General features: G+C 35.5%; 1 long non-coding RNA gene across 1 annotated transcript; it reads left to right on the top strand.

Moving 5' to 3' along the window:
- Positions 1-10,236: 10,236 nt before the first annotated feature.
- Positions 10,237-11,672, top strand: LOC107570478 (uncharacterized). The gene is made up of 3 exons (XR_001607042.1): positions 10,237-10,304; positions 11,517-11,524; positions 11,662-11,672. It is a non-coding gene; the product is annotated as an uncharacterized lncRNA (long non-coding RNA).
- The last annotated feature ends 11,827 nt before the right edge of the window (positions 11,673-23,499 follow it).

A 23,499-nucleotide genomic window follows, 5' to 3' on the forward strand; every position in this document is an offset into this window, starting at 1 on the left:
CACACACACACACACACACACTCTCTCTCTCACACACACACACACTCTCTCACTCTCTCACACACACACACACACACTCTCTCTCTCTCTCTCTCTCTCTCTCTCTCACACACACACAGCCATCGTTTCCGTGACTGATTTACTGTATGTGCTCATGCTGGAGGATGTGGGTTGTTCTGCAGATATGGAGTGATCTGTGGATGTCGTGGGAGGTGGAGGTGACGAAGGCCATCTTGCACTTGAAGTAAAGTCTGTTTGAAACGAACGTTCAAACAAATGCTCTCCAAACACTAGGGTGGAAAAAATGGCAACTCTTCAAAGGTGCACAGGGCTTTTGTTCTTTTCTTTGCACTGACTCCAGCCATATTCATAAATTAATTTCAGCAGATATTTCCACTTATGGTCCTCGTCAACGCGTGGCTCTCCTGTAACGTGTCACTTCACTGTTTGTTTGTCGGATTCCACTGGTGTGCATCAGAGCGTCAGCGCTCACTTTCCATTTTTACTCATCGCAGGCAGTCGCTCATTCTTAGGCTTTTGTTTCATCAGGTAATCGCTCTGGTTGTGGAATAAATCAGTGTGAGCATTCCAAGACAAAACATGCACGCCGTCTTTTCAAATATCACAGCGTTCCCTCCTTTGGGTTCAGTCACTGGTTTCGTAAGCTTCACTTTTCATATTTCCATTACAGATGAATGCAGCAATTTATGGGAGGAAACACATGCACTGTCCTTAAAAAGATCTATTAGAGGACATTAGTTAGTTCTTGTAAAAGTTAGTTCAGACTACTAGGTTAAATAGTTCACCCAAAAATGAAATTGTTATTGTTTACGTACCCACAAAAGACACAGAAGATATTTTGAAAGTCCAAACTACATTGGACCACACTGACTTTCATTATTTGGGTGAACTGTCCCTTTAAGGGTTTGAGTTTGAGACAGATCAGTGTTGTTTTAGTATCATTGAGATACTATTATAGTTTTTATTAATGTTTTGAATTAGTTTTTATTTTTGTATTTTCTGTTTTCATTAAATTTTAGTTGAGGTTTTAGTAATTTTGTTGTGTGTTTTTGTCATTTGTATTATTATTATTATTATTATTATTTTTATATATATATCGTTTGTATTAATTACATTTTTTATTTTAGTTTTAGTTATTTTAGTACATCAAGGTAAACTAAATGAAAAAGATAAATATTATCTTGGTAGCTAGCTAAAATAAAATACTTTTAAGCTTTTTTATGTTTTGCTTCATTTCAGTAAAACATGTTTGTTTATTTATTTATTTATTTATTTATTTATTTATTTATGTATGTATGTATGTATGTATGTAGTTATTTTAGTACATCAAGGTAAACTAAATGAAAAAGATAAATATTATCTTGGTAGCTAGCTAAAATAAAATACTTTTAAGCTTTTTTATGTTTTGCTTCATTTCAGTAAAACATGTTTGTTTATTTATTTATTTATTTATTTATGTTTTACCCAATTACTGAAAACTATAATAACCCCTTGGAGAAAGTTATAAAACATTACAAAGACAACCTATTTTTGACCAGGACTTATGTGCATTAAAAATACAATTTGAGTTTGTGTTGACTAAGAAATGACACTTGTAATGACACTACTGTCTTTGTTGAGAAGAAGATTTATCTCGTATTGTATGAAGTTTGCATAATTGATTGTGTTATTTTCCTGTTTATCACTGTGAAGCTGAAGCAATCTGTATTGTATGTCAAAATCTGCCTCTAAAGCAACATCAGCCACAGGAACGCTAAAAATAAAACACGCTGATTATTTCCTTGCTGGTTGATTTGATGTGTGTTTAAACAAGGCCTGTCAGTCACTTCAAATATTTAATCAGGATGAATCTTTTTCAGATCATATTTTTTATCTGAAAAAATGACCTTTGTGTTATTATTTGAGATGCTGGATGTTGTGTGTGTTCCCATCAGATCACACAGAACATCAAACTAAATGTGTTAAAACTAAGCATATCTAATCACGTGCTAATCGAACATTTTGAGCTCTCGGTTGAGCCCTGCGCCGGCCGGTTTGATTACGAGTATGGATATGAATATGAATGCATGTCTCCTCTCATCTGGAAATGTTTTAGAGACCTTTAGCTCTTTCTTCAGATGACTTCTGTAACTGTCACATGGCTTTATTTGTATATGCTGGTTTATTATGTTAAGTGCATGACTTGATAAATACACAGGGTGAGTACAAACACAAGCATTTAGAAATTTCAAGCATTTTTTCTCATGCAAATGGTCATTTATATCTGTTTTCCTCTGAATTTGAGGAGCATTCAGCGGGTCGCAGTGAATTTCCAGTGAAGCGTGATTATTGAGTCTGATTGGTCAGTCGTGCTCAAATATGTTTTCATAATGACCGCTAAACTTCAGGCAGACATCCTCCTGCTTTCCAGCATCTTGCTGTGCTCAGAGAACAGGATAACTGAACTCAAACTGTCCTGTTCATTATATTGTCATTATATAGTCAGTGCGTATCTATGTTCAGTCATTCTGTCTGAGATGCAGTTGTTTAGTTTCTGCAGGTCTTCTGTATCTGACTGTGTTCAGAGCTGATGGATTCCTCTTCAGATCTACTACGGGACTTCTAGGGGCCCTAAGCAAGTCTTTGTCAGGGGGCCCCTGTAAATGCATTCATGAAAATGGCCCTGACCCCTTATTCTGTTCTATCAGAGCAGTTTCACTGTCAACAAACAACAGTGAGGTGAAACAGTCAGTTATACAATAAAAAAGAAGAAAATTACAAACAATAGAACAAATACAATAGGACAAAATTTTCAGCTTGCTGAAAATAATAGCCTACGATACCGAATTTGAATAAATTAATCAAATGTAAGAGGAAAACACTGCATAGTCTTCACTGTATGAGCTAAATATATATTGATTCTCATAAAGTTATTGAGTGAAGAGCAGTGAATGATACTCTCGTTTTCTTTCGTTGTTTGATTAACATTAAATGACACTGACAGCAGCAGGAATATTAGGCTGCTGTCACTTTAAGACCGAATGCACATATTTAATATAATGACAAGCGTTCAATTACTTTCCCTATTCTTTATGTTCACATAAGACATAGCTGACTGTGTTTAAGTGAAAATATACAATGATGGACATTTTGACATATTATTGTGTGCATTTGTCCATGTAAAGACCCATGTTTCGCTCCGTCTCAAATCGTGCGCACCGAAAGACACCCAAACCACCCGAAAGCCACAGCGCAGTGCTCTTTTAACTCTCTTGTTTAGTATCAAGCATGTCCAGCAGGAGACTGCATGTTACGACGAACACGTAACATTACATGATTTGACTGGTTTGGACGTTACAAATGAAAGGGCGACAGCGCAGCGAATTTAAAGGAAAGGAGCAGAATGCAGCATTGTGTTTTCATAGTCATCAAGCCAAAATCAGAAATGAAAGTAAAATTCTATTAATCACATAGCTGTAGTCATTAAATCATCTTTGAAAGCAAGGGGGCCCCCTGATGGTTTGGGGACCTACGAAACTGACTACGGGTTTTGTATTTTCAGAGTCACAAAACTCCAGTTCTGCTCCGTATCGCTCATGCATTCTGGTCTGAAACACCACAGAAGAACATCCCAGTGCTGGCCATGATCAATAACTGAGAGTTTACCCAAAAATGAAATTCTGTCTTCCACAATGAATGCAAAAAGAAGATATTTAGAAAACCAACAAGATCTGGACAACACTGGACCCCACTGACTTTCATTATATGGACAAAAAGCTCTTGTTTTGTTTGGATTGACATGATGGTGAATGATCCAGTTTAGGTGAACTGTCCCTTTAAGGGTTTGAGTTTGAGTAACATAGATGTATCAGTGTGAAATGCTGTTCACAGCCCGTTTTCCTCCCATAATCTGGGGGATTTCCAAGTGAACGAGGATATTAAATAAAAACAAATCCAAAAACAAAAACAACAACAACATGATTGTAATGACCAGAGCTGAACTGGATTGTGAGTATAAGCCAGTGACGCTCTCTTTTCTTTGCAGATACCGATGAAGGAGTGAAGTGAGTGAGATGAGCCTCTGACCGAAGCGCATGGACACGAAGCTGGAAAAGCGTGGAAATGCATGAATGGAAACCGAAGTGCAGGATTCCAGGGAGGTCCCTTGCGTCTTCGCTGTGTTAAAGCTTGTCACACAAAACCCAGCAGAAGTACAGCCACTGTAAACTTTCCGGGAGCTTTTTAAACATTGCCGATGCCAGCCTGAGCTCCAGCTCAATGTCACACACTCACACACACACACACACACACACACACACACACACACACACACACTCTCACACACACACTCACACACACACACACTCACACACACACACACACACACACACACACTCACACACACACACACACACACACACACACACAGTATTTACATTACCGTATGTATTTAGATTACACGGCTGCTTTCTATTTCTCCTGTTAAACACACACAGCATTATTCATGCGGCTGCAGGTTAACAGGACTAGCACTATCACTGCCATCCTATCGCTAGACATCAAAACACAGCGTTATTTACAGCAAAGCTCTCCAGATATGCTTTACTCATATTATACGGTCTGTCCCTGAAAGTAAGCACTGGACGTGGCCATTAAGGAGCTTTAGATCGGGCACAAGACTGCAATCAGACATGAATCAGATGTTTGCTTTTTCCACTGTGAGAATTAAAGAGTTATTTTTATCTAAAGTATTAGAGGCTTTTTTTTTGTGATGCATATGAAATGTTTTGCTAACCTATTATCTAACATGATTTTGTTTACTGTACTGCACAATAATATCTGTTGACTTCATATTCGGGTTATTAGTAGTAATGTTAGTAGTTTTTAAATATTAAATTATGAAATTAAATTAAAATTTGATTTCATTTTTATATTTCATTTTATCAGTTGTATTGGCTGCATTCGTCAGGCTCTAGAATATCGTGCTAACCAAGTTATGGTAAGACAAAAAGATCTCACAATTTTATTTTAAATTTATGGGAAATTTATGTTTGTTTGTGTATGTATTTATTTATATGCTTTTTACTGTTTATTTAATTTAATTTGAATTTATTTTAATTTAATTTAATTTAATTTAATTGTATTTCATTTAATTGTATTTTATTTTATTTTATTTTCAGTGATGCTGAAACTCAATACTTGAGTACGCAGCCGATTAAAGGATTGTAATATACAAATTATCAGGAAGAACGCAACAACTTGTGTCTGTTACAATTAGGGCTGGCGACTTAATTAGGTGTGATTAGTTATGGAAAATGATTACTGCATTTAATGATGCAGCACCACTGACTGCAGTTATATGAGCCTAAAATTTTATAATATTAATATATGATAGTTTAGCAATATCACACCAGCAAGAGTGCTGTTTCTCCCCAATATCTGCACAACTGCAAAGTTGATATTGATTTATACAACACTTCAATAAATAATTTAATTTTAATTTATTTTAATTTAATTTAATTTAATTGTATTTCATTTAATTGTATTTTATTTTATTTTATTTTCAGTGATGCTGAAACTCAATACTTGAGTACGCAGCCGATTAAAGGATTGTAATATACAAATTATCAGGAAGAACGCAACAACTTGTGTCTGTTACAATTAGGGCTGGCGACTTAATTAGGTGTGATTAGTTATGGAAAATGATTACTGCATTTAATGATGCAGCACCACTGACTGCAGTTATATGAGCCTAAAATTTTATAATATTAATATATGATAGTTTAGCAATATCACACCAGCGAGAGTGCTGTTTCTCCCCAATATCTGCACAACTGCAAAGTTGATATTGATTTATACAACACTTCAATAATCAAGAAGTTCATATCGTTACATTTTAGACACAATATTGTCTCAATTTTCCAAATGAAAACAGCCACAGCAGTGATTCCTCACTGAACGAATCGAGTGAGTGAGCGATTCAATGACTCATTCATAAACCTTGATTCATTTCTGAATGAATCAGCCGTTTGAACGAATCGAGTGAGTGAGCGATTCAATGACTCATTCATAAACCTTGATTAATTTCTGAATGAATCAGCCATTTGAACGAATTGATTGAATGAATGACTGAATGATTCAAAAGTCATTTCAAATTTCAGTATTCAACTTTTAATTGTAATTAATTTGATTAATTAATCGGCACATCATGCAATTAATTAGCTTAGGATGTTTAATCGCTTGACAGCCCTAGTCAGAGTGAACTGTGAGCTATACTGTATATATATAACATACTGGTAAAAAAGGTATAGCCTGAATGCACTGTAAGTCGCTTTGGATAAAATTAAATGATAAATTATGACTGACGCTGGTTTAACATTTCATGCTTTTCTTGATGGAATCAGAGTTATCTCGGTTCTGTTGAATCTGTAAGTTGGACTGGGAAAGTATTTCCGTGCTGAACTTAAGCAAAGGATCGGTTAAAATAACACAAAAGGTCAGGTTAAAGAAAAGTCGACATTCTTAAACTTAGAAATGTAAACTGTTTCAGTCATTACAACTATAAAATGTGTTTGGTTTTTGCTCGGAGTGGCTTGTAACACGGAGCCGTCTGTTTGAAAGGACCGTCTAATGTGACACGACTGAGTCTGGAAATGTGCAGAGATTCATCAGAAAGCATGCGTGTGGCTTGTGTGTTGTGTGTTTGTTGAGATGGTTAACCTGCTCACTCCAGCGGTTTACACAGCTAATCTCTCATAAGTCACTCCAGACCAACGCTGCGGCTTTTAAGGCCCTTCTAGACTAAACCACATCGCTCATAAAAAGGTAAAGGCACAAGAAAGTTTGCTCTGATGTTTAGCACATTCTGCTATTAATAACCTCAACAGTCGAACGTCTCAAAGTAAACAGAAATGAATATGATGCAGTATGGGTTAATAATGTTCATAAATACAACACATGACCAGCGTGTGCTTCCAACTGTTTTACTTATGAACATGTGATAATAACATAATAGTAGTACACATTTTTGTAATAATAACTGTATAACATAACTGTTGTATATGTATTATTATTAATTCGTAATATATAAATAAGTATTATTATTCAGATTCTTTGTTTTTTTTACCTTTTATTTAGAAAGGACAGTAGACTGATGGGACAGGAAACATTTTTAATGCATTATTATTATTATTATTATTATTATTATTATTATGATGATGAAGATGATGATGATTATTATTATTATTATTATTATTATGATGAATTATTATTAATTCGTAATATATAAATAAGTATTATTATTCAGATTCTTTGTTTTTTTACCTTTTATTTAGAAAGGACAGTAGACTGATGGGACAGGAAACATTTTTAATGCATTATTATTATTATTATTATTATTATTATTATTATGATGATGAAGATGATGATGATGATGATGATTATTATTATTATGATGATGATGAAGATGATGATGATGATGATGATGATTATTATTATTATTATTATTATTATATATATATATATATTTTTTTTTAGGTTTTTACCTTTTATTTAGAAAGGACAGTAGACTGATGGGAGAGGAAACATTTTTTATGCATTATTATTATTATTATTATTATGATGATGATTATTATTATTATTATTCAGATTTTTTTTTTTTTATTATTTTTTTTTTTTTAGGTTTTTACCGTTTATTTAGAAAGGACAGTAGACTGATGGTACAGGAAACATTATCATGCATTATTATTATTATTATTATTTAAAATCTCATTCACCTCTGGACATAATCAAAACGTTTTAGATGCAGTATGACGGAAAATAAATGATGAATATTTCAGATTGTGCATTATTTGTGTCTTCGGATGATCTCAGGTCCTGCTGGAGAACATGATGATCACGAGCGTTGTTGGGCTGTTTATGTTTGAGTGTGGACTGTTCTTCAGCATGTGTTTATGAGGTATGAACGAGGAGTGTGTCAGCGACTGTCCACCGCTGGAGTTCTCTCAGCAAACACTTGTGTTGTATTTTCCATTTGAAAAAGCGGGGCTCAGCGGAGCGTCTGCTCAATGCAGATGGGGTTTTCCTATAAACACGTGTACAGAGAGTATGTATGCAGGCGTCATAACACTCCTGACATTCTGTGGCCATAAGTCACACAGCAGAATGAAGTAAATATTTTCACTATACCCATGCCGTTGTTTATTATAGAATGGCAAAAGCTGTAAATCTGGCCAAATCCTCAGTTAGAAAGTCATGGGGCTCATGCTGCGACACCTTTCCCTGCGTCTGTTCGCTGTGGAGAAACTCACCTGTAAATACAACACGCTCCTCACAAATCCACCGATTCCACCGCACTTTCCCATCATGCCTCCGATTAGTCAGTTCGCTTGATTATTAAACATAATAATACATGTTATGTCAGGAGATTTATTTTATTTTCCTATTATTCACATTCACGTTTTTATTGAGATATCTTGTGCATTATTTAGAGCTACTTTTGTATTTCATGTTGATTCGATTTTATTGGCCATAATTGCTGATATTAAGAATTTATTGTTATTAATTAGCTGATTCAATAAAAATGCTTGATGTATATATACATATATATACTTCTTATCATACACTGAGTCCCCATAAAGGTTAAAAATGCCCCTGAAAATATTCCAGAGAAAACCTTGCCCTTTAATACTGAAATGAATTGTAGATTAGTCGATTTGTTTTTATTTGTTTTTTTTTATTGTCGATTATCTTCAGTATTAAAGGGCATATACCCACACACACTGGCAGCAAACAATATTTTTCCCATAAGTTTCTCTCTTCTGCTCATCAAGCCTGCATTTATTTGATCAAAAATACAGTAAAAATAGTGAAATATTATTAGAATGTAAAACAGCTGTTTTCTATGTGAATCTCTGTTAAACTGTAATGTATTTCTGTGATGCGCAGCTGTATTTTCAGCATCATTCCTCCAGTCTTCAGTGTCACATGATCTTCAGAAATCAGTCTAATATGCTGCTTTGCAGCATAATATAAAATTGTTGACTGCACCAAAAAAGGAGATTAATTCAAATGTGTAATAATTCAGTAATATGAGTAGAATATGAGTTGCTACATATAAAATGATTTCAAGTAACCAAAACAGAAGTTACACAGTGTTTTTCTCCCGAGGCACTGATATACTCTGACAGATACAGAGATGATGATGATGATGATGATGATGATGATAGCTCATCAGAGTGCAGAATATTCATGCATCTAGTATTATTTGATCTGACCTCACAAGGGTTTCCTAATGCACACGTATATGAGAAAAAGAATCCCATCTGAAACATTTCTTAACTTGTAAAAGATATTGGCAAGTTAGTATGACTAACCGGTTTTATATGTAAAACATAAACCTACATCATATCTATTATACTCCATTATTCCAGAGGTTTTATCAGTGCTGTGGCTTTTTGGCTTGTCGAATGTGCAATAAATTGTCAGTGTAGCTTTGATAACATGAGTATTTTTTACAAGCCGTGACATTTTTAGGGAATTAAAGTCCTTCAGACATCTAAGTGCTTTTGAAAACACAGCTTATTAAAGAAAACAGAGCTGTGTGTTTGGAGTGCCCTATGCGGTTTGATTCTGTTGATGGTGTATAAAGAAGTCTTGGCTCGTGGAAAGGAAACCGAAGGCCTGGTTTTTCACGAGGACACACTGTGGAGGCTACTGGATTGAGAGCATATGTGTTTAAGGTCCGTCACTGTGCAGTCTGTAAATGAATGTGAAGGTGGAAGGAGAAGCATTTGTTGAGCTTTAAGTGAGCTTATGCTTTATAAACAAACAGAAACGCTCCGCTCGCTGCTCAGGATCTTCTGGCTAAAACAGATTTGAGGGAAAATCAACAGCAAAAAGGTCCTGTTTGTTTCAGAAACACATTCTGTGGCTTCAGTTCAAGGCTTTAGCTGCTTCGCACTCTCTTAAAAAGAAAGCTTTTCACAGCGATGCCATAAAATAACAATTTTTGGTTCCCCTGAGGTTAACAGTTCTTAAAAGAACCAATTTTCTTAATGTGAAGACCATTTTAATAATCTAAAGAGCCTTCTTCCACTATAAAGAACCGTTAGTGGTTTGAGGGATGATCCTCATGCAACCATCGATGCCAATTAAGAACCTCCGTTTTATTAAAGAGTGTCGACAATCAAAGATAGTCCAGTAACAAAGTTAAATGGACAAAACAAAGATATTCACTCATGTCGTTCCAAACCTGCATGACTTTCTTTCTTCTGTGCAACACAACAGGAGATGTTGAGCAGAATGTTCAAGCATGCAATGAGAGTGAACAGTGGGACAAAAACGGATAAAAGCATCTTAAGCAGTTAATTCAAAGTGAGCTCTACATTATAAATCTTAATGGAATAGTTCACCCAAAAAAGCTGATGTTTTTAACTAAAATACGAGTCCATAATAACGCTTCCTCCAGTGAAAAAGTGCATCTGCTGTTGTCTCTCACATCAGAATCCAGCCACATATGTGTTTAGAGCTGTTTAAACGCTGCTTGATCTGTGCAGATTTCTCTCCTGATTCACACCAGAACACTGACTCACTGGAGGAAGAGTTATTATGGATTATAGACTCAATGTATTTGAGTTAAAAGCGTCTTAATGCTGGATGTGTTTCAGCTTTTGTCTTCTCCAGATGTTCACTGATGGACTGGAGTGCTGTGGATTACTTGTGGATTATCGTGATGTTTTTATCAGCTGTTTGGACTTGGCACCCATTTTTTCGACAGCTTTGTGTAAGCAAAAAGGCTGAAATTGAAATCATTATTCACTGAAAGTCTTGTTTGACGGCTGTGGTCACCATTCACATTCACTTTTATTGTATGGAAAAGAGCAGCTTGAACATTCTGCTGAATCTGCTGAGTTTTGAATAACTAAATGTTGATGCTTATTTTGAGTGCAGTGTTTTTTTACTTCTTTGTGCTTTATTAACATGCACTGACGCACTGAGTGACGTTTATAGTCATGAAATCAGAGGTGCGTGAGGTGCAAATGGTTCGGCTGAACTCGTGTGATCGGTTGACCTGAAATGGAGGTTAATAGCAGCCTCGTATCTCGAGTTCTTACATCGCAAATCAGCCTGCAAAACACAGCGACATACCTGCATACAGACACACAGAGCAACTGCACTGCTTGTTCTCTAATAGCACTCTCTAATATCTAAGTACATGGGGTCATTGATAACCTCATGACAATCGATTGAATCATTTTCCTTCACTATCTCTAAATGTGAATATTGCTCTTTAAGAAAAGCGTTTATGTTTGCCAATATACATACCAGGTAAATAGGTAAGTATGCAAAGCACAGCTCTGCCAAGAAACTCCCCTGGCCAGATAAAACAAGATTGTTTGAACATTTTATTAGAAGCAGCTGATGGCTAATCCATGCTGAAATATTAGCGCGCTCCGCTTTTCCACTTCATAGTCTAATCAAACCAGCTTAAATGGCACTCGAATCACAAGGTTTAGAGATGAAAGTATTTGCGGAATGCCATGTATTTTTAGAATGATGGATCCCTGGACTCCAGGCTCATTCCGAGAGAGAGCCTCGGCTTCCCAGTTCTCCATGATGTTATGTGTGGCGTTTGGGTGAAAGCGACTGAGGGGGCAAGAGAATGTTTGAGTCACTCCAGCTCTTCAGATGAGCCTGACGTGAAGGTTTGTTGTGTATTTGCTTGCGTTGTTTGGTCATTGTAGCAACACACTTTAGTGCTGTGAACTGAAGAGCACTGGGAATCCTGACGCTCAGTTTCCACATTACATCACAGTTTGACAAGTACTGCAGCTATGTGGTCTTGTTGAACAAGAAATTGAGACTTTTACAGTTTAAAACAGGCATGTTTTCTTCAAATAACCTGACGGAGCTGACTGTAATAAAAAGCAACACATGCATTAATCAAAAACATGCATGCATTATCCTAAAAACTCTACACTGCAAAAAAGATGTTCTAAGTATTTTTGTCTTGTTTCCTAATATAAACATCTAAACATTCTTGAATTAAGGAGAAGCAAAATGACTTCAGATATTGAGTCTTGTTTTGTTAGTTTTTGCTTAAAACAAGAAAAATATCCTCCAAAGGGATAAGAAAAATAATCTTACTTCAAAACCAAAAGTAAGACTTGTTAAGTATAAAAGAGACATATTTTGATCATTTGTTTTGTTCAAATAGCCTGACCAAGCTGAATATAATTAGCCTGAAGACACACGCTTCAGCTCAAATGAACATAAACCCACATGCATTCATCAAAACCATACATGCATAACTCTGAAAATTTAAATTTAAATTCCATAATGCCTAGCGAGTTTTGTTTGCTATTAGTGACCCAGCAGTTCACCCAAAACAGTTACCGGTAGCCATTGACTTCCATAGTATTTTTTTCCATACTATTTTAAGTCAATGGCTACCGTCAACCGTTTGGTGCAGCATTCTTCAGAATACCTTTTGTGCTCAACAGAAGACAGAAACACAAACAGGGTTGGAATGGCGTGAGGGAGAGTGAATGATGACAGGATCTTCATTTTTGGTTGAACTGTCCCTTTAAACTGAGCTGTTCAGATCACTGACACTGAGAGCTGATCTCTTTAAACTGACACACATCAGAGAGTCATCAGAACGCCATACAATAACAATAATCAGTGGTTTTTAAATGTGAGTCTGAGTTGTTGTGTGCAGATGTGACGTGTTGAGGGGATCCAAAACTCAAGCCATTGTTTGTTAGTTAATTTGTCAGTGCTGCGGCCGAATAAAACCAAGCGTCTGATGTTCAGTGGGCTCTCGGTGTTGTCGTCAGGCTCATTTGTCATTGATGTGAGGCACAGGCTGACTGACGTCACAATCAAAGCGAGACTCGAGCGCTCGTGACAGGAAGGAGCACAACATCAGCACCGGATTCCAAACACTCTCAAATCAACATTCTTTCCTCCTCACTATATTTCACGACCTGCGGCGGCAGCGAAACTCTTCATTTGTGCTTCATGCAAACAATAAGAGGAGAGGAAGTGAATGGGGAACTTAGGTCGATTCCTATCAAACACACCACCAATCACACCGCAACGTCTGGACACACATGACTGCACTTGTTTCTGAAAAGAAGAGAGAAAAAAAACTTCTGAAATCGCTTGAAACTACTCTACTCACCACTGATTGGGCTCCTGTATGCTTTTTTAAAGAATGAGCTGGAGCCGATTGTTTTGCCTTGATTGGTTTAACATTTTTGTCATCACTTCCATTTTTAAAAATACTGAACAGATTATTATATTTTATTAGAAATTATTAAATAAGAATTATACGTTTTTAAAATAGCAAATAAATGAAATGAAAATAGCAGAAAAAATAAAGAATGAGGTAGCTGTGTCCAGATTTTCAAATGGAAGCCTGGGATAAAAAAATATTTCTTTCAGTGCTGAGTGTACACCTCACAATTCTTTTTTTCTTTCTGCCATGGAATAAAAAAGTGAAAACGGTAATTGTGACATTTTATCTCACAATTATGACTTTTGTTTCTTCTGAGTTTATATCTCATAATTCTGAGTTTATATCTCATAATTCTGAGTGAGTTTATATCTCATAAATCTGAGTTTATATCTTGCAATTCTGAGTTTATATCTCATAAATCTGAGTTTATATCTCATAAATCTGAGTGAGTTTATATCTCATAATTCTGAGTTTATATCTCATAAATCTGAGTTTATATCTCATATATCTGAGTTTATAACTCACAATTCTGAGTTTATATCTCATAAATCTGAGTTTATATCTCATAAATCGGATTGAGTTTATATCTCATAATTCTGAGTTTATATCTCACAATTCTGAGTTTATATCTCATAAATCTGAGTTTATATCTCATAAATCTGAGTTTATATCTCATAAATCTGAGTTTATATCTCATAAATCTGAGTTTATATCTCATAAATCTGAGTTTATATCTCATAAATCTGAGTTTATATCTCATAAATCTGAGTTTATATCTCATAAATCTGAGTTTATATCATAAATCTGAGTTTATATCATAAATCTGAGTTTATAACTCACAATTCTGAGTTTATATATTGCAAATCTGAGTGAGTTTATATCTCAAATCTGAGTTTATATCCTATGATTCCAAATTTATATCTCATAATTCTGAGTTTATATCTCATAAATCTTAGTCTTTTTATTGCAGTTCTGTGTTAAAAAAGTCAATATTGTTGTCAGGGTTCTGTCTCTTTGGTCTGGTTTATTCTTGGTTATGTGACAGAGCCCTGCCTCTCGTGTTTCTTCTTGTCTTTGTATTGTCTTCATTATGAGCACACGTGTTGAGTGTTCGTTCCCTCACCGAGGCTCTTGTCTCGTGTCTTCATTCGTTGTGCTGTCATGTTTGGGTAGCACGCGGCTCGTGGGTTCTCATTGGCCGTGTGTTCTTGTTATGTTTTATGAGAGCACATGGCTTTGTTTTTGTTTCTAATGTTTCCATGTGCTCTCATGTCTGTTGTCTAACCCCTCCCATCTTGTTACCTGATTATTGCTTCAGTTGCTCCACCTATCGTCTCTCGTTACCCTCCTTGTTTGGTTCTCTATTTATTCTCCCAGTGTCTTCTGTCCTGTGCTAGTTCATCGTTGCAAGTTCCCTCATGTTTGCCCTGCTGTTAAGTTTTCACTCCATGGGGTTGTTTTGTTTGTTTGTTTTTGTTTTCATTTGTTAATTAATAAAAGCCTGTGCATTCTGCATTTCAGTCCTTGCTTTACAAACGTGACAATTGTAAGATTAAAGAGTTGCAATTACCGTTTAAATTTTTTTTTTATTTCAGTGTGGAAAGGCTTGCATACTTTTATCTTGTGTAGTACATATGAATAAAGCCACCAACATTGTAGAACAGAAAGACGGTACAAACAAAACTTGTGGCTGAACTTCAAAGCTTTCTCTCATTTTCATTGACCCAGATAATAGCGCAGTCGCTCCTCGCACCAGGATCAACTTTCCCTCTTTGTTTTACAGCCGTTTCATGCGAACCCAAATTTACTTGATGCTAATAGAGACGAGAAACAAAGCGGTGGACGGCTGGAGGGAGAGCCTCTGACAAAAGGCTTTTTGGCCCTCGTGTTCAAACCAACACCTGCCATAAAATACTTACTTTTACAATCTGGAATGGGTGGAAAGCTGCACTGGGAATCTTTCATGTGAATTCCATGCTGATTTTGTAGCAGCGATGGCTGAGAGATTATTATACTCATCTGTTTAGAGTTGCCGGTGAAGAAAGCTTGATCTCCAGAGTTATAATATTTCTTCTGAATGCATGTTTTTCTGGAGCGTTCCCATTGATCCTAAACATCTTGTTTCATCCGTGTGGCGTTATCCCATCAGAGATAATTTTGCCGATCCTCCCAAACGCTTCAGGATGAGATCGGCACGCACCGCTCGCACCACAATGCCCTCAAACAATAGATTTGTTTACTTCTAACAGTCTCACATCATTTATCAGCTAAGAAAACATGAAAAAGGCAAGAATGTATCGGAAGGAACTGCCAAGGCAGTGTTCTGATACCATCAGCATAAAATAAAAACAAAAATCTCCAGAGTTTTCTCATTAGGCAGCAGGTGGAGTGTGCCGTAATGCATTATTCCTGCTCTTCTTCTGCTTCCCAATTTATGCATGAAATTGCTCATATGAACATTCATCATTTCATCCCAACTGCTAATGAGGATTAGTTGATGGATTATGCATTTCATCAAACATTTTCAAACCCTCATGCTCATAAACAAACAGAACTGAAGAATTAATTTAGACAGAAAACCCCTCATTTTTAGCAAGTGAAGAATGTCGGCAGCTGTGTTTCTGTGTTTCTGCTTTTTCCCGGGAGTAACTGATATCACATTGAGTTATATTAGAGTAAAACATTTTGATAACTATATGCTCTGGGGTTGAAAACATAACTCGGGTATCATTACGTGAATGTTTTGCACATATGGCAGTGTTCACTGGACTGGACGTTAGTAGTTGATTTTGTTGTAAGCTTTGAAATATTCATAGCCACAGCCAAGAGTTGTTCACCTATTAGGAATGTACAGTTGAAACTGGTTTGCAGCTAATATAAATACAGGCGCTGCTGCTAGAAAAAACCCCATCGCAGAACTGCCTCATAAACACATTCACTCAGGTGCCAAATGAGACAGATATATGAGAGCATGAGCTTATATTGCTGAAATGAATCAGTGCCACTGACTCTTTGATTCATTGCAGAATGAATCATCATCACACGATCAGTGTGTGATTCTGGACTCATCTTACTCAAATACTACAGTATGTTCTCCCAGTACAGAGCTCATCTCACACTGTATTTACTGTCACTGTGTGCATTTTACTCGAATGTGATGGTGTGATTATTGTTTAGTAACCTTTAGAGATTTTTGTCATTGTTTCAGTATATATTCTACAAACAAAATGTTAATATTGAGTAACTAATGTTTCAAGCAAGTAAAAAGTTTGTTAATTAGTCTTTTGTCAATTGAAAAATGCTTTAAACATGATCAATTTACTTGACCAGCAACACTGCATGAGATAGAGTTAGGGTTAGGTATTATTAGGGTTAGATATTATTGTAAAAAAATGTTTTAGATTTTTTTTTAAGTGTATTTTGTCTTTTTAAACAGTTTTAAGTAACAACAAAAAAACTGAAAAAGTGAAGCAGTGCAGTAAACAAAATACATTTATATTAAAGATACAATCTGTGAAAACAAGTCTTAAAATATTACGCATATTTTTGATATTTGGAATGGAAAATAAGATAAAATACTGATTAAGAATATGATTTTTTTGCAGTAAAGAGAGAGTGAGAGAGATCAGTTTTTATCATATCAATGAGATACTATTATAGTTTTTGGTAATGTTTTGAATCAGTTTTTATATTTTCTGTTTTTATTTTAATTTTAGTAATTTTTTTGTGTTTTGGTCATTTTTAGTAGTTTTTTTTAATTTATGTCTATATAGTTTTTATTCATTTTAGTTTTATTAAACTAAACGTTAAACTAAATTAAAATGAGAATTGTTGCCTTGGAAACTACATCTGAAATAAAAAGGTTGTTTATATTTTATTTTATTTCAAGTAACAATTTTTTTTTAGTTTTAGTTAACACTATTAACCCTGATATATAGATTTTTTTCGTTCCAAAAGAAGCCAAAGCAGCAAGCCATGAACACAGACGAGAAATGAAATGTTGTACTCTGTTCAGCCGCTCGAACCCGAGGACCAGATTGAACTGTTTTACACTAATCAAAGGGGTCGTGAACTACATTTTTTTATTATTATTTTATAATGTTCTCTGAGGTTCACTTACAATGTTAGTGTGATTTTACACATCGTAAAAAACAAGCTAGTTTAGCAGTAATAGGCTATTTTCTCTCCTGTTTTTGAGCCTCTGCAGAACGCTCTGTTTTTATAGGCGGCGCATTCAAGACTCGCAAGTAAACGCCCACTGCTTTGATTGGCTAACAGTTTTGCTTATTAAAATAACAGATGGACGCTGCTGTCACGTACTCTGAAAACAGCATGGGTCATTTGGGTTAAAAACGTGTAAATACTCAGTATATATCAAACGGGCTGGATCAGACAGTGCAATAGTGGTAAAAACACGTTTCCTCACACTTCTTTGGGCGGGGCTAAAGAGGCAGTGTTGTAGAAGTAGGCGTTGACCTTCTCCTGTGGAGGCGGGGCTTAACCACACTGTTACGTCATAAAGCGGCACATTCCAAAACGAGTCGCTTTCTGAGCCTGGTTTCAGTATAAGCTATTTTTAGACTAACGAGAGAGTTTTGAGTTTTGAAACTTACAGGATATTTTTATAGTACACTGACCTGTTAAATGTCAAAAGATTGAGCGAAATTTGATTTCTCAGTTCATGACCCCTCTTATGTGATAAATACTCCCTCGAAACGATCCGTGAGGTTGTTTCTTCTAGTGAAGCTGTCCTGAAATGAAGCCATGAATCCCTGAGGACAGAGCCAGTGTGTTTACTGTAGTGACTTCGGCCCGCTGGTTAGTTTAGTTACTTTAACCTGCTCCGTGATCTAATGCAAATGTTTTAAAGCTAACATTTAGACTGAGCAACACTATCAAATAGCCTGATTCTTTCGGTGTTTACAGCAGCTGATAAGAGCTTTCAGCTATATAATATCCTCCATCCTGCGCAGTCAAACCGGAAAACATGAGGTCATCCCATGCACGGCTCTATTTATAGCCATTTAACGGCTGCATATTAAACAAAGCACTCAAGAAACTCAGTTAGGAAAGCGCTGAGCCGCGCTGACCTGAAAACAGCCCGCGAGCTGCTTCAGAAACGCCGCGCGGCTTAAAGTGCTCTATTGTGGATACAAGAACTTTGGGTTGTGAATTTTAGCAAGGGAGAAAAACTGGTTGTTTTACCAGATCAAAATTAGAAATCAAAGTTAGGGCTGCGACTAACAGTTATATTGATAATCAATGAATCTGTTGACGATTAATCGGATACAAATCCAAATATGATTAATTATTAAAATATAATAATTTTAATAAAATTAAAGTGGCGCAAAATGGGTTGTTTTATGAGATCAAAATCAGGAATCTGTTAAAATTAGGGCTGCAATTTATGATTATTTTCATAATTGATTAATCTGGTGTCTATTGCATTGATTGGTCAAGCGGTTAATCTATTAATCAGATAAAAATTCAAATATTATTAATTGATCAAATATAATAATTTTTATTTTAAAAAGTGATGTGGAGCAAAACTGGTTGTTTTACAAAATAAAAAACAGGAATCAGTTCGAATTAAGGCTGCAACTAATGCTTATTTTGGTAATTGATTAATCTGTTGACTATTTCTTCAATTATTCAGATAAAAATCTAAATATTATTAATGATTAAAATGTAGTAATTTTAATAATCAAAAAATTAATGTGCAGTGAATATATATATATATATATATATATATATATAATTTTAAGCTTTATATATTACGTTTTTATTATTTTCAACCCAATAATTCTTGGTCATTTCTTTATGGTCTTTATTTGAGATTCATTGTCTTCTGTGCAGCTCAGGTTGTACGTTACGCTCTCCGAGACACATCCTTCAGCCTTTTTAGGTGAAATCCAGTGAAATCTAGTTTGGAGGTTATCAGAAAGCCTTCAGGACTTTCATAAGACTGTGTAAACGGCTTTGGTCAGAGTGGCACATGGATGTGGTTCGCATAGATGTGAACTGCAAACATCTGAACGTGAAATGAAAGCATGCATTTGCGAGCAATGCGACGCAGGTATGTTTGGGAGTGCTAGAGAAGGTAAGTTAGAAGCACATGTTGATTTGAAGCGAAGCATCTGGAGATGATGAGGCGAGGCGAGGACAACAAACACACTCGTTTAACGCAAACAAAAGGCCACTAATGCATTGCAGCTTTGCATCAACAGAAAAACAGCGCAACACTTCAGGACTTTATGAGCCAGCGTTTTAATTCATCTCATTGCCAGCTCATAGAATCTCAACACAATACGATACTTTATTATTCAATAAAGCGCCAATATAACCCACTTTACTATTTCCTCCCCAACACGAGAACATGCGGTACTGGTGTGATTTGTTGTTCTGCGGGAACCATCGTGTCGGTGGTGGTCCTGCTATAATAAAGCCAGCGGGAAGCGTTCGTTTCAATAGGAGCCAGAGCTGCACTAATAGAGGAATAACTGGTAATGCTTCATTTGAAGCCCTCTCTCACAAAGGCCACGACGAGCTTCACAACATCCTGATGAAGCTGATGTCAGCAGATACAAATGTAATGCGACTGACCTGTTTATTGATGAAGCGCATATTTCTGAAATGCAAGAGTTTGTCAATTATGGTGCGGTAAGACTTACATAATATGCTTAATATGTAGCCGTGTTATTTTCATATCATCGAGATACTATTATAGTTTTTATTAATCATTTGAATCAGTTTCTATTTTTATGTATTTTTATTATTGAATTTTAGTTCAACGTTACTCATATGTGTGTTTGTCATTTTTTTTCTTTGTTTAATTTTTATTTCAGTTTTAATTATTTTAATACATCAAGTTAAACTAAATAAAAATTAGAAATGTTGTCTTGGCAACTAGCTAAATATTTTTTTTTTGGCACGGGGGTAATTTTACTATCAGTTTCAGTTTTAGTTAAGTATAATAACCCTGATACGTTGATTTATTATTTATTTACTTTTTTTTTGAGGATTTGTTGATGATAAATCTTTATATTAACACTTTTGACTTTGGAAACAGTGCCCACCTTTGGGTTAAATTTTACACTTCCATTCACAATGAAATTTTATAATTTTTTTCTGGTCCCTTATTATATATATATATATATATATTTATTTTTATTTTTTTTATATATATAATTATTGGAGTAAGAAAATTTGTGTGAAAGGATGTTAGAGAAGTCAGCTTCATTTCAGGTTATTATAGTTAACTAAAACTAAAACTGCAACTAAAATGACCAAAAACAAAAATTGTTACTTGAAAAAAAAAAAAAATTAACTGAAATAAAATATTAAAAATGTTTTATATCAGCTTTGCCTCGACGAGGCGTAGGACATCCAAATAGTATTTATTTAAATAAACCAAGAAAACAGAGGAACACAACGTCTAAAATACTGACGAGATCGGACAAAGAGCTGAACGACGCAAGGAGTTTACACACACACAGACTAAACAAAACAACTAATGAGTTAATGATCAGCAGGTGAACGGAATGATTAACTAATAGGTAACCTTAGAAACTGACAAGAACTCAGACAGGCACAAGAGGAACTACACAAAACACAACTAAACCGAACCTAACCGCGACAACAACTAGATTACTGAAACTGCAACGAAAACAGAAAATATAAAAATAAAAATTGATTCAAATGATTAATAAAAACTATAATATGTTCTCAATGATACTAAAATAACACTGCTACGTATTTGGTGTCATAGTTTCTTTTTTTTTTTGTCTCTCATGTTTTCTGGAGCCGTAATGAGATGAGTAATGTACGTGAGTATTTGCGTTTTCGAGTATTATTAGCTGAGTGAATATCTCAGATTGGTGTGTGTGAATGTCTCTCATTAGACTGCAGGTCTAGAGCGCTGAGCTGGATGTGGTATTCATTCAAGCGTAATGCGGTGAATCAATCAATCGCTGCCTTACATTTCTTTTGAAAGCTGCCTATCCCAAAACCAAAGCAAACACGGCAGATGGGCTCATATTTGTAAAGGTTTTCACTGACATACCAACAGCTCTGGGAATTTCAACCATGTCAGCTAACTTTTCATAATCATAAGCAACATATTACTGAATTACATGACTGAAATTCGTGTAATACAGCATTTAATAAAGTGTAGAAATTAGATCAGTCAAAACATGTTATAATGATGAGATTATTATAATAATAATAATAATAATAATATGTTTTAACTCTATAAACATGCAAACAGAAATATATTTATTGACATGTTACGATACTAAAATGTTTGTGTTTTAAACTCTTCACTTTCAAACATTCAAGCCCTCAAGATTTTAACATTTCAAATAGTGAAACGCTGTAAACTTCAGTCCACGAAAATGTGCAGGACGTGAACGCGTGAATAAAATAAGTTGAGCTCACGTTGCATCGTTAAATACACGCTAAACTCACAGCACATGATGGAGTGACTGTGATGTGAGCCGCACGTCAACTTAAGCTCGAAAAACCATGAACAGAATAAGATAAAATCCAAACTACAGCTCAATATGGCTTCACCTGTACATAAGTGTGCTGTGTTGAGTGTTTCTCATCGAAACTCAAAAATCAATCTGCTATAAAGACACTTTTCATATAAATATGCATAAACGTGCAGAGATGTTCAAAGACAAAATAAAAAAGTACAGATTTTTAATTCTATACAACTATTTAAGATTTCAATTGACATAAAATGACATGATATATTTATAAATACAGCAGGCAGCCTCCACACTAGCGGTGTTTGTGCGATGAACTGACAGGACTGGAGTGTTCAGAGAGAAAAGCACGAGATCACACACTCACACAGACACACACACACACACACACACACAAATACTCACACTCTCACACAGACACACACATACACACACACACACAAATACACACACTCACACAGATGCACACACACACACACAATTTATGTCCTCATTTGTCACAAAAATGTGCACACACACACACACATATTAATCTGAACACACACACACTCACACACACTCACATTAATCTGAAGTAAGCATTTTCATTCATTTGATTCTAATGCACTAATTAAGGCGAGACACTACAGGAAAAACCGCTGTGTTTAAAGATTTCAGTCTTTAAAGTGTTTTTTTCTCTTACAAACAGCAAACTATACCGTTTATTCCTCTCTAAATTCTGAAGTTTTGTTCTTATTTCATTCTCACTGATTTATACAATATTTTACTCCTAAAAACATGGTGAAAATGTGTGTGTTTTCTGTCAGTTGACAGTATTTCCCGATTTATAGAGCGATAAAAAGATAAATCCTTTGTAAAAACATTTAATATGTCAACAGAACCAAACAGGAATGTTGAACCTGACTTTATCCAATGATCAGATTTATGCTCTGGAAATGTATGCAAATGAGTGCCTATTTAATTAGATAAAGCATTTGCATATAAACATAACATTTCAGGAAACTTTTAATTCAAAATGTTTGCAGTGGGGAATTATAGTGATCTGTTAATTAAATTTACCCTATTTACATGGGATGACTTGCCTTAAAATAAACTCAAGTAAATATTAAATTCAAATAAATGAAGGCCGATTTTTGCTGTGAGTTTAATGTCAAAATCTGTGCTTAGAGAATGTGCAGCCGTTGTCTGTGACGAGGTTAGTAATCATCTGATGGCTTGATGATCTCAGTGACAGCTGCAGCTCTGCTTTCCTCAGTGCTTTCAGTGCAAGAGCTTCGAGAGAAAGTGAGACCAGCTGAACTGTAAACTACAAGAACAGAGTTAAGAGGGACTTAAGAGCACAGCCGTTTAACCTCCAAACCATGCTCAAAATAAAGCCATTACGGGTGAATTCATCTGATCTATCATCTGTCCGTCGTCCGATTAGTTTAAAAAGAATTGAAGCCCCAGTCAGAACAGACTGAAGGAACTCTGGCGAGTAGATGTTGCTTAAATATTCCAGGAGGAATAACTTGTAGACACCCATGCATTTGGTAGATGATTTTATCTAAAGTGACACACATTGCATTCAAGGTATAGATTTGATCCCTTCATGCATTGTCTGGGAATCGAACCCATGACCTTGGTGTTGCGAGCGCCATACTCTACTATTTGAGCTGCAGGAACGCTCTAACAGTACTGAGTCATTTTGGCCTCATTAGGGTTTGTAAAGAACACGAAAAGTAAATATCACCGATGGTTATTCTACCGAGCGTGTGTTATCAGAGG

The sequence above is a fragment of the Sinocyclocheilus grahami genome, unplaced genomic scaffold (genome assembly GCF_001515645.1).
Source record: "Sinocyclocheilus grahami isolate Dianchi unplaced genomic scaffold, SAMN03320097.WGS_v1.1 scaffold1463.1, whole genome shotgun sequence".
NCBI lineage: Eukaryota > Metazoa > Chordata > Actinopteri > Cypriniformes > Cyprinidae > Sinocyclocheilus > Sinocyclocheilus grahami.